The sequence below is a fragment of the Nycticebus coucang genome, chromosome 17 (genome assembly GCF_027406575.1).
Source record: "Nycticebus coucang isolate mNycCou1 chromosome 17, mNycCou1.pri, whole genome shotgun sequence".
In the NCBI taxonomy this organism is placed as follows: domain Eukaryota; kingdom Metazoa; phylum Chordata; class Mammalia; order Primates; family Lorisidae; genus Nycticebus; species Nycticebus coucang.
In genome coordinates this window covers 55,525,398-55,537,449 of record NC_069796.1, presented here as the reverse complement: position 1 = coordinate 55,537,449, position 12,052 = coordinate 55,525,398, and the positions used below count along the sequence as shown (strand labels likewise).

General features: G+C 43.6%; 1 protein-coding gene across 2 annotated transcripts in view; it reads right to left on the bottom strand.

Moving 5' to 3' along the window:
• Nucleotides 1–12,052, bottom strand: part of GALNT10 (polypeptide N-acetylgalactosaminyltransferase 10) — a 286,117-nt gene that overhangs the window by 215,844 nt on the left and 58,221 nt on the right. The gene's annotated exons all lie outside the window — the stretch shown is intronic.

Here is a 12,052-nt window from a genome sequence, read left to right as displayed (position 1 = left end):
TTGAAGCAGGCTGGAATAATTTTTTGGTTTGTTTTTAAGACAGAGTCTCATTTTCTTGCTCTTAGTAGAGTGCTGTGGCATCATAGCTCACAGCAACCTCAAATTCTTCGGGTTCAAATGATCCTCTTGCCACAGCCTCCCAAGTAGCTGGGACTATAGGCCACAATACTCGACTATTTTTTGGATACGGGGTCTCGATTTTGCTCAGGCTGATCTCCAACTCATGAGCTCAAGCAATCTACCTTCCTTGGCCTCCCAGAGTGCTGGGATTACAAGCATGAGCTACTACAATTTTTTTTTTTTTTTTTTTTTGAGATAGGATCTTGCTCTGTCACCTGGGACTAGAGTGCAGTGGCATCATCATAGCTCACTGCAACCTCAAACTCTTGGGCTCAACTCATCCTCCTGCCTCAGCTTCCTGAGTAGCTGAGACTATAGATGCATGCCACTGTACCTGGGTAATTTTTCTTCTTCTTTTTTTTTTTTTTTTTGGTAGAGACAGTATCCTGCTCTTGCTTAGGGCAATCTTAAACTCCTGACCTCAAGCAATGCACCTATCTTGGTTTCTCAGAGTGCTAGGATTACAGGTGTGAGCTACTGTGCTCATGGCCTGAAATGATTCATGTTATCAATGTGGCTGTGGTTATACAAGGAGAAAAGCAGGCCATGCAACTGATCTAACTATGCACTCCACCCATTGCCAGGTGGCCATTCCATTCCCAGTGTGGCAAAGCTCCTGTTTAGGATGAAAAATGAGCCTTTGAGCCTTCTCATCCCCTGCAGCTTGTGGAATGTGGCAATAAAAACTAAGAGCTTGCTGTCATGGTCCAAGCCCTGTGTACGGACTTGGCTTCTGGTTCCTGGTGATGCTGCTCACTCACTGAGTGACCTGGGGGAGCTTCTTCCTTGCTTGGGCCTCTGTCCTTCATTTGTAAAATGAGGGCTGTCGGGGTCCCTTTGCGGACGCCACTTATTGGTCTCTGGCCCAGCCTATCTAGCTGTGTTCCAGATGCGGACTATGCTGTTATCTCGCTCAGTAACATTGTTCTTAGGTGCCTGAGGGCTATTTATCTTAGCAGAAGGGAGAGAGAGATAGTCTTTGAGGGTGAAGTAGTCTTAGAATAGATCTTAGTCTTCAGCAGAGAGACGCCATGCTGGCGTTCTACAGGCAGGAGAAGCAACAGCATGAGAGTAAACAGGGCTGTGATAGAATGCGCACACTCCCAACTGCCTTCTCCTCCAGCCTGATATAAGGCTGATCTCATGCCTCTCAATACCACAGCTATAGAGAATGCCAATTCACTAATGTTCTTGTCTCGCGAGCACTCTCATGCTTGTTAGGAGAGCCAAATTTCTCCCCAAGGTGTTACTTATAATTACTGATTGTTCCCAGTATAACTCTTGCTTCTCTAATCTTTAAAGCCATACAGGCTGCTACAGAGGGTCATGGCCTAAAAGTTCTCTAAGCACCCTTTAGAGCTCTAACATCTCAGGAATTTAAATGCTTGTTAGGCCACTTGTGGATGAAGAGATGGGAAATAATTTATGATATATGTCAAACAATGGCTTAGAGGAAGAATCAAGAGCTTTGAGACCAGCTTCTCCTAGCAACCTTCTTGAAATGCCTTTATACAGCAACACTCCTTTCCTGAAAGATCTCTGGGAGAATATAACAACTTAATAACAACTTTTGTTGAGTGCTTACTCTGTGACAGGCACTATTTAAGGAATTAACTGTATTAACTATTTTAATCCTTACAAGGACTCCATAAGGTAGAACTATCATTGCCCCTATTTTGCGGATAAGAAAACTAAGACAAGGAGTGGTTAATAAATTGCCCAAGGTTACACAGCTACCAAATAGCAGAATCAGGAGTCAAACCCACGTAGTCTAATCCTGGACTACCATTATTAACCACTATGCAATATCGCAATCTTGCTTCCAGTGGTTAAATTCCAAAAGGAGGGAACATTTTAAGTGGGAAGGTGCTGACGACTCCAGAAACAGCCAGATAGTTTTGCCAAGCAGTTCTAAGTTAAAGAGGACCTGGAATGAAACAGGAAGAGTCAAGTAATTTGCTCAAAAAATATTGTACTTTTCATCTGTTTTGTGGGAACCAAAGCGCTCAGAGAGGGGGAGTAGAAAGGAAAAGAGTAGTCCTGTTCTCAAAGGGGGATAACATGGTGACACTAAAATTTTCAATGACAGTAAGGGTGAACCAGGCATCCAACTAAGCGCCTTCATGGTTTCATTTGCTCACTATAAGGTGGGTGCTGATACTGTCCCATTTTGCAGATAAGAAGAAGAGGTACAGGGAGGTGATTTATCAGCCCTAAGGTGAAACAGCTATGATGTGAACCCAGATCTGCTTGAGTTCCAAGGTCTATGTTCTTAACAGAACTGACTTGTAGGATAATATTTAGAAATAAACATATCCTACATCAAGCACACAAAGTGAACTTAGTGTGAGTTTAAAACAGCTTGCTATTCTTCCAGAGGCTTAAGGGACCTGGACCCCTCTGGGACACACGCAGAGTTAGCTTGCCTGAAGTTAAAATTCCACAAGCCAATTCTCTGAAGTTGTGACTTACTAAACTTTTTGTTTCTGCAGAAACAAAAGACAAGCCAAAATAGAACAAATTACAAACCCACAATGCACAAGAAACTAGTGGTGAAAACAATGAACTGGACAAGTCTGAAGCACTTTTTTTTTTTTTTTGGCCGGGGCTGGGTTTGAACCCACCACCTCCGGCATATGGGACTGGCGCCCTACTCCTTGAGCCACAGGTGCCGCCCAAGTCTGAAGCACTTTTAAGAGGTGGCAGCTATTCTGCTCCAAGGAGGCCAGTAGATAAGGGGGTTTCTGAAATGCACAGGTTCTATCTGGGCATCTGGGCAGGGGATGGGAGCCAGAACACACAGACACTTCCAGCAGACAAAGTTGGCAAGGTTAAGCTAGGACCATATTGTCACACAGGGGAGGGTTCTGAGTGATTGGGCATAATCCCACAAGGGACGAGAGTCACTGAGCTTTCAGGAGAGGGACAGGTAGGAAGCAGGGATTTAGGAGCTTTAGCTTAGCCACTGAGACCCTCTCCAGGAAGGGTTTATGCCCCCACGGGATCACAATTATTATTAACCCTAAAAATGTAATCTGGACCTGGAATGAAACAGGAAGAGTCAAGTAATTTGCTCAAAAAATATTGTACTTTTCATCTGTTTTGTGGGAACCAAAGCGCTCAGAGATGCACCAAAAAGTATTCAAAGAGCATAACACAAAAGCAACAGGAAGAAGAAAAGTGCCAGGGGACACAATAGACACCTGCCAGTTGTGCAAAGGGCCCAGGCTCAGATCAGCCATTTTCAAACTGCAATGGTCATCCTAAGAACCTGTTCAAATGCAGCTTTCTGGCTACCCCCAGAGAGGCACTGCCTCTGCAGGTCTAAGGAGGGACAGAGAGCTGCATAAATGACCTGTACCCCCTCACCCAAGATGGGTCTTCTGTGGGGGCCTGGATCAACACTAAAAAGATAATGATTAGAACAGAATCAAGACTCAAATAATTATTCTTTTTATTTATTTAGTTATTTTTTGAGACAAAGTTTCATTCAGTTGCCCTGAGGAAGAGTGCTATGGCATCATAGCTCACAGCAACCTCAAACTCTTGGGCTCAAGCTTCAGCCTCTCCAGTAGCTGGGACTACAGGCGCCCCCCCAACACCTGGCTATTTTTTATAGAGACTGGGTCTTGCTCTTGCTCAGATGATCTACAGGCTCCTTGAGTGCTAGGATTACAGAGCGTGAGCCATCATGCCCAATTATTCTTTCTTTCTTTTTTTTGAGACAGAGCCTCAAGCTGTCACCCTGGGTAGAGGGCCGTGGCATCACAACTCACGGCAACATCCAGCTCCTGCCTCCCCCTCCCAAGTAGCTGGAACTACAGGTGCCCACCACAATGCCCAGCTATTTTTTGGTTGCAGCCGTCATTGTTGTTTGGCGGGCCCGGGCTGGATTCGAATCGGACAGCTCAGGTGTATGTGGCTGGCGCCTTAGCTGCTTGAGCCACAGACGCCGAGCCAATTATTCTTTTTTAAATATGAAACTTTGAGCAAGTCACTTGAAAGTCCTTTGAGATTAAATTTTCTAATCTGCAAAATGGGGATACCTTGTCCTACCCTCTTCACAGAGCTGCTCAGATATGATAAGGACAGAAAGTCCTGTGTGGCTGTGAAGGGCCAAGCATTACTGTGGGTGAGATGGTGAAGGTGACAGAGTAAGAAGTGTGTTCCCAAGATCCAGCATCCTTCCCTGAACACCTGTGCCTAGTCAGGAAGTAGCAGCGGGGGAAAAGTAAGTTATTCAATAAGCCTTAAGTCAATTCTGATTCTAAGGGTATATACTAAGGAAATAACTGACAGACAAGCTACCATGTATTGTTTGTAATAATGCAAAACTGGAAATAATCTAAATGCTCAGTAACATAGGAATGGTCACCAGAATGAGGGTTCATCCCAAACAGGAATAGTATACAGTATTTAAAAATAATGATGCATAACTCTATTTATTAACATACAATAATTGTCATTTGTAATATATTAAGTAAAAAAGCTTATTTTTTTAAGTAGACATATAATAATTGTACATATGTATGGAGTACAATGTAAAGTTTTGATACATGTAAGAAAAAAATCTTGTTAACACAAATCTCTCTATAATCTCCTTAAGAATATATAAATTGCATGTAAAAATGTGAATAGACATGTACAATGCAACTGCCGTTATCTCTGGATGGTCATAATCACTGGGAATTTTCCTTTTGTGTTTGTACTTATCTTTATTTTATAAACTTTCTACAATGAGATTATATTGCTGTGGAAAAAAGAAAAAGGAAAATCTCGCTCTCTGCCCCCAACATCCCATCTACCATTCTCCTGCATTTCTTTACAGATTTCAGGAACTGTTCCCTGGCTAATCCTGTAATTCTAACCACAAGCTGGGGCCCAGCATTCTAAGGAATTGCCAAATCCCAAACCCATATTCCCCAGGAATGGGCTGGGGTAGGGCCTCTCCAGAGGGGCCTCATCTAACTGGCAAGAGCACATTCTTTCCATGGACATTTTCAGAGGAAAAAAAACCTCAGTCAAAAGCAAGAATGATAGGAGTCTGAAATAGACCATCGGTCCTGTAGAACTCTGTGGGGCTCCACATTGCAGCAAGGGGCCCCTCAAAGCAACACCTCTAGCCATTTACTGCTCTACTCTGCGCCATTTAAGCTGTGCTCCACACTGGAGAGCTGCACTAAATGCATTCTGAACATTACCTTATTTGCTCTCCACAATCTTACAAGGCAGGTATTTTTCCTTCAAACCACAGATGAGATCATATAGCCAGGAAGTGGCCAAGAAGGCCTTGACCTCAGGTCTAACTCTGTTGGGCACCACAGTGAAACAGCATCTTCTCCTTAGTTTTATACACCTCGGTGTATTCAGCCTTGAATTTTTCTGTCCTCATCCAAGAACTGGACTCTTGTTAACACTCAAGATTCCTAAATAAAGCACTTATAGCTAACACTGCATGATTTTTTCCCCATATTCCCAGACACAAAATAGAATTGTTTTCAATCAATTAGTGAACATTTTTAGGTGCTGCGTATATTATCTGCCTTCTGTGTGCTAGGGAGGTTCATACTCTTTACCCAAGACACCAAAAACTGAAATAATCCATGTCCTTACATATTTAAGCATCTCACTGTAGATCTAACACCAAAAGATTGAGAAGTCCACACGACTGGGTCGAGCTGACCCCTTACTGAGTACTCAGCCTCTAACGAGATTCTCACTAACACTTCTGCAGGAAGTGCTACTATTTATCGGCTCTATGCATATCAAGTGCTTTATGTACTTCATCTCCTCTATCTTTATCAGAATCCTGGGAAATAGATTTTATTATCCCCATTTTATCGGTGAGCACACTAGGGCTGAGACAAGTTAAAAGACATTCCCAAGGTCACCCAGAACCAGGAATTGCCCCAGTAGTATCTATAATACTTCGTCACATACGGTGGTTACTTTTATGTCTATCGCCCCAGCAGATGGCAAGCCAATAAGGACAGGGATGTGTCCCCCACTGACCTAGTCCTGCACCTGATGTATGGTAAATGTAATCTTGTGTATACATGCACACACACACAAGGGAAATGCTACAAAGGAAGCAATCAAGGTAACTCAAAAAGGAATCTCTAGATCCAGACATCTGGGTTTGAACAGCAGCTCTGTCAAGTCCTAAATGTTTCTCCTCAAGCAATTCAGCCTTCTAAGAGCTTCAGTTTCCTTACCTGTTACACAGGGAGACCAAGAAACTCAGTAGGGAAGGTATGAGTAATAAACAAGAATCCTGATCATGGTTATCAACCTCTGAGCAGGACTGGCACATAGTAACTGCTATGACAACAGAGACATCTATTACTACAAAGCCAGAAACAGAAATGCCCAATTAATGGGATACCCAGAACTCAAGGCCTTCTCTCCCTGCAGTAGAATGTGAGTTCTTTGACGGCAGGCATAGGATGTTCACACCTGTAACCTAAGCACAAGCTGATAAATGGTGTTCAACAAATGGCTGATGAAGGCAGAGACCTTATACAGCCTTTGCTGCCAGGGTGGTGACTCTGAGCTGTGCACAGAAGGACATGTAGACAGAAGGGAGGAGAAAGAACTCCTTCAGCTGCAGCAGAAGGCTCCTGAGCCAGCCTCATGGTAAAAAAAGGAATAAAGACAGTACCAGCCCTACAAAGTTATAATGAGGCTGAACTGAAATATCCTCAGAAAGCCTTCTGCCCCTGAGACCAATGAGAAGAGGAGGGAAGATGTGATGATACAGGGAAAAGTGGGCAGTGAGGCTGGGTAGGTCTTAGATGGTGGGCTAAAGAGAGGCATGAGAGAGGGCTTTGGAGCTATAAGGTTAAGAGTTCAAATCCCAGCTATGACATTTACCAGCTTTGAGATTGCCCCTCACTGAGCCCCAGCTTTCTCATCTCTACAAGGAGGAAAACAACAGAGTCTCCCCCATAAGGTTGGTGTGAATCAAATATGATGTTTGCTGAGCACCTGGTACATAGTAAGAGTGCAATAAATGGAAGGCATGGGGGATACACTTTATTTGAAAGTAAAAGCCAACATCCTCAGACAGTAACAGAGCCAAGGAGGAATTCAGCTTAGTACAACTAAAATAGAAATAGGAGAGTGGAAACTGTTTCCTGAGGATGACTATTTATGAGGCCAATTTCAGTTTCCGAGTGCTAATGAATCCCAACGGCCGCCTCTGTGCAGCTCTGAGTCCAGAGTGTAGGGACTCACCCTCCCTGGAGTTCTTCGAAGCACCACCGACACTTTTGGTGCTCAATCAGCATTTAATAATCACAGCAATAATCCTAATAATGACTAGGGTAAAGTGCAGGGGGAGAAAGAGAAGACGCAGGTGGGGAGGAATAACACTTAAGCTATTTTATTTCCTCAAGACAAACTTCTGCCTAAAATAGATTAATTCAATCTGCATATTAATGTAGATTACTAATTAATGACTAAAAAATGCTTTCAACACAGAAAGTGCTATGCAAATGCTTAAAAAATAATAATATCCAGGAGTCTCAGGATGAGTAGGGAAAGGAAATAAGCTAGCCTCTTTTTATTAATTAACATTTAAAACTTTATGTTTGAAGGAAATAGAAGGCATTAGGAAAATTCATTTAAAGCACAAAAACATAAAATATGAAAGCCTGGTGCGAGATGACTTCCTTTACACACCTATAGGAACTTCTCACTGCATTTACCGTGGGGTGCTGTGATTACTTGTACATGTGTCTGTGTTGCCTCCTAGACCCCAAGTGCCTCCAGGGCACAAGACGTGTGTTATGTATTCTCCACATCCCTCGTGCCCAACACCATGCCAGGCATGAAGGCACCAGCCAATAATCTTTCCTGAGACAAATAAGTGGCCCCAAAAGCCCTCAGCAAAAGAGGAGTTTACAGTGATATTCTTCCAAAGAGTGTAGTATGAAAAGGAAGAAAAAATGAGTCACTTTGTGGTAGAGAAATCTGACAGGCAATCCCTCAGCCAGGTGATCAAGGTTAACATCGACAGTGATAAGTCACGTACCCTAGACAGGCTGCAATGAGAATGGCACTTTATCTCCACAGTCTTCCTCCCGAAAACTCCATAACCCTCATCTACGTGTCAGAAAAACATCAGACAAATCCCAGTGGATTCTAAAAAGTGCCTGACCAGGACACCTCAAAAGTGTCAAGGTCATGAAAAACAAAGAAAATCTGAGAGGCCATCACAGCCAAGAAGAGATGATGACCTAATGTAATGTGGTATCCTAGAGGGATTTTACAGAAGAAAAAAATAAATCCACGAAGCCAAGAGATCTGGCCAAGGTCCCAAGGAGGTGACTGAGTCAGGACTACAATCCTTACCTCAGACTCTCCTGGTTAATAGTGTCCCATGAGCACGTTGATGTGGTTCAGAGTGGTGGAGATGATATTCCCTTCCATTTGCAATGAATTTTCTTTTTTTTTTTTTTTGAGATAAAGTCCCACTCTGTTACCCAAGCTAGAGTGCCATGGCATCACCCTAGCTCACATCAACCTCAAACTCCTAGGTTCAAGTGATCCTCCTGCCTCAGCTCCCCAGTAGCTGGGACTATAGGTGCCCACCACCATGCCCAACTAATTTTTCAATTTTTAGTAGAGGTGTGAGCCACCGTGCCCAGCCACAGTGATTATTTTCACTAAAATTTTTTTTTTTTTTTTTTTTTTTTTGCAATTTACATGCTGCTTCTCCCTTCCTCTGAAAACCTTCAATTTCTCTTACCCAAAAATCCTGTATCATTTTGCAGTTTAGCACCTCACAGGAATCAAGGGATCTGATGGGCTGGAAGAACAGTCCTCAGAGCTCACTAAGCCCAAATCCTCTGATTCAACAGAGGACAAACTGGGGCCCTAAGTGGGAGACAATGTCATGTCTGGTGTCAGGGGAGTATGTTGGTGCTTCCTCCTCCCTGACAAAATCCAAAACTCTCCCCACTACCTGAGACACAAAGGATCAGTTTAGGGCCACAGAGGAATTCCTGCCAAACCCTAGCTCTATCTTGGCCAACCTCATGGCTGTAAAGGGCATCCATGTGGAAAATGGTCTGGTATTTAGCAACACACCTATCTATCCCAGCTCTTGAGCCAAGTAGAAAGTCCAGGTCTGAGACACAAAGACAGCTTCTGACTGGGGTGTGTGGAAAGGACACAGCTCAGCCTGGCTGGCTAGCCACGCTTCCCTCGTGTGGCCCCATCCATCAGCCATCCTGGGGGATCTCATTTTCCAGCTCAGCGTAGGGTACATTTTCTAAATGTGACCCTGTTTCTGTTATGAGAATCAAAGTGCTCCAACCGCAGGATCATAAATACTCAAAAGTGACGTTTAATGGCAGTGGCAGTTTGCAAAATGCCAAACGGCAGTGAGAAGTGAACACCATAAATTATATCCCGACTCCTCCATTCTCACCGAGGTGTTTTGTGGGTTTTTAGTGATGGGATCTGCTTGCAAATGGATTTACAGGGGCTCCCCGTGAATTTAAGGAGAGCTTTTAAAAACACTTCTAACAGATCCTAAAAAGAAATCAGAGAAGCGTATAATTTTAAGCCTAAAACAAGTTTATTGAAAACATGCTTAATGTATAATGACCAAAATATAGAAAGTGATTCATTTGAAGATGGATACTTTTAATGTGAAAATGCTAATAATTACAGTAACAGTTACAATGACAGCTAAGAGGCATCAGATCAGGCATTGAGGTAGGTATTTGACAGGGATTATTATCTCATGGAATTTGTAACAGTAGTTCGATGTGGCAGGTTCCATGATTGTTCTTATTTCGCACATGAGAAAAATCAGGTGCCAAAAGGTTAAGTCATTTGTCCAAGTGACACAGTTGGTAAGGGACACGTGGGAATGGTGAATACAGGGGTTTAACTTCAGGGCTCAGGACTTGACTCACCTTCCCATGTCCCCCCCAGTTAGAGCAGTCCTAAGTCAGAGCACCCCAAAGGCTCCCTGAGCCCCAGTAAAACAAGATCATGCACAAGACAGGTCTGGGGCATACGCAGATGTCAAACTGTCCTCAGCACAATGAACAAACTTTCAGAAAATATTAATACACAGGATCCCCATTATGAAATTGTGAACTTCTAGGCCTGGCTTTGTTACCTCCATGCCTGTTAGCCTCAGTTCCTTTATCAATAAAATGAGGGCAATGCTACATATCACCTTCTGGTTGTCAAGACAATTTGGTGAGATTGCATACGCAGAAAGCTCTTTGGAAGCACTGTACAGATTATGTTTTTTTTTCTGTTTAGTCTGCTATCTTTTTTTTAAATTTCAGATTAATATGAGGGTATAAATGTTGAGGTTACATTGTTTTTGTTTCTAAGGGAAAGTTCAAGTTGTAATTGTGTTATTAATGAGCGTATCTACATAAACATTTTAAAGTCCAGCACTAACATTCATTCTCTCATATTCTCTTTACAGGGGCAGAAACAGGTGCAGAGAGATGAAATAACTGGCTCAAGATCACAACATTATGAGTTAATAGCACAGCCATGCTGGAATGTTTGGAGGGTCCTCCTGTCCTCCATAACACACACACACACACACACACGCGCGCACACACACACACACACACACGCACAGCCTTCAGAGAACGGAGTTTGAGAACTTCCTAGCAGGGTAATTAACCTCTAAGGTCCTTTCCTAGTACTGAAACTGTAAGTCTCTGCTGTGCTCTGCAGGTGGCAGGGAAGGACTCTGCAAAAACTATGACCTCAGAGGACAAGACACTGCCAAGTCTCCGAATAAGGCCTGTCCACCCTGCCCTAAGCACAGTGCTTACAGTTACCGTAGTGCCTGGTAACCCATGGGCAGAGCCTGCAGGCTCAGAGACCTAGAGGGCGTGCCCCATGCAGTGCTCCCTGTATTTATCTGCGGCTGGTCAGACATTTCTGATGACACTGGGGACAGACATAGGTCTGTGCTGGGCTTTGAAGGGACCGCAACCCAGTGCCATTGCCAGCAGACTGAGGAAATGTCTCCAGGTTCCTTGTCCTTTCCATGGATTTTCTTCCTTTGGGAACTGTGCCACTTTCTCACAAAATTCTATGTACTAGACTATTTCCCTCAGGTTCTGTTTCCTTTATTTTCTGACTTTCAGCAAAGTTGTAGAAGGAAATGTTACAGGATCCTAAAATCTCAGGGCTTGGAGGATGTCAGATGCTAAAGGATGTCTAAAGGAGGACAGGAGGATCCAGCCTCCCCCTGTCCAGCACATAAGCCTCTTTAACATATTCCTGCTAAAGTGTTATTCAGCCTCAGCTTCAACATCTCCAAGGGCAGGAGCTCACTGTCTCCTGAGGCAGCTGTCCCATATCCTGCCTATTATTAGAATCACATAGGGAGAGGTTAAGGCCACAGACCCCAAGCACGACTGACCACATCATCTACAAGACCCTTTTAAGTGCAGGTCCCCTGGCACATACACTAGTCATATGCCCATATAGCCTAATTATAGCAGATTAAATGGGGTTTTCAGCCCACTAGCAAGTTACTTGGCCCCATAATACCTTACTTCCTTCATATGAAAAAGAGGCTAATAGGCTGGGCATGGTGGCTCATGTCTATAATCCTAGCACTCTGGGAGGCCAAGATGGGTGGATTGTCTGAGCTCACAGGTTTGAGACCAGCTTGAGCCAGAACAAGACCTTGTCTCTAAAAAAAAATAGCTGGGCGTTGTGGCAGGCGCCTGTAGTCCCAGCTGCTTGGAAGACTGAGGCAAGAAAATCGTTTAAGCCCAAGAGTTTGAGGTTGCTGTTACCTATGACTCCTTAGCACTCTATGGAGGGAGACAAAGTTAGACTGCTTCAAAGAAAAGAAAAAGGAGGTAATAGTATCTATTTCACACACTTGTTTCTGAGGATTAAAGGAGTTACTATGGAACAGTGTGCTTAG